Source organism: Chaetura pelagica, unplaced genomic scaffold (genome assembly GCF_000747805.2).
Source record: "Chaetura pelagica isolate M959 unplaced genomic scaffold, ChaPel_1.0 scaffold345, whole genome shotgun sequence".
NCBI lineage: Eukaryota > Metazoa > Chordata > Aves > Apodiformes > Apodidae > Chaetura > Chaetura pelagica.
The window spans coordinates 1420941-1421718 of NW_009953962.1; positions in this window are offsets into that span (position 1 = coordinate 1420941).

Here is a 778-nt window from a genome sequence, read left to right on the forward strand (position 1 = left end):
AAAAAAAAAAAACAACCAACCCCCCCCCCAAAAAAAAAAACAACAACAACCAACAACAACCCAAACCCAAAACCCAACAAACAAAAACAAACAAACCACCACAAAAACCCAATTAAAAACAAGCAAACAAACAAACAAAAATAAACAAGGAAAAACCCAAACAAAACAAAACCCCACCCTGCCCTAGCAGCCTCAGCCGCGTTTAGGAAAGTTTCCACTAGCAATAGCAGCTGCGAAGATGTCGACGGATATTTTTCGCTAAAATTCACGTATCTAAGCGCCGAACCTCCTGCCGCCGCCGCCCTGCCTCCGAAAACAGCCTGCACAAACAAACAGCAAACGGACTCTGTCCGTCGCCGGGGAACCCGAGCAGAGCCGGAGCATCGGCGGAGCTTTTGTCTCCTACGCTGCCTTCTTCCTTTCCCTCCTTCCAAACTTTTGAACGCTCCCTCCGAGTTGTGTTTGTAGACCTGGAGCCCACGGCTGTATTTTCCCTTTGCGTCTCCTTTGGCTTGGGGCTTAAGTCACCGGCAGGGAAAATAAAAGGAGGCAGCCGGGCGGGCTGACCAGCGGGAGGACGGAAGGGAGAAAAGAGCTGGAAGTCCCGCAGACGGGACCCGGAGGGAGGCGGCCGGGGGTGCGGGACGCCCCCCTGCTCCTGAGCGCTAGAGAGAGGTACCGGGGCACGGTCCGGCCCCGGCTCGCTGGTTGGAGAGAGGAAAGCCTCCCTCTGCCCAGGAAGGGGGAGGTGGGGACGGCCGCCCCGTTCCGGGGGGGG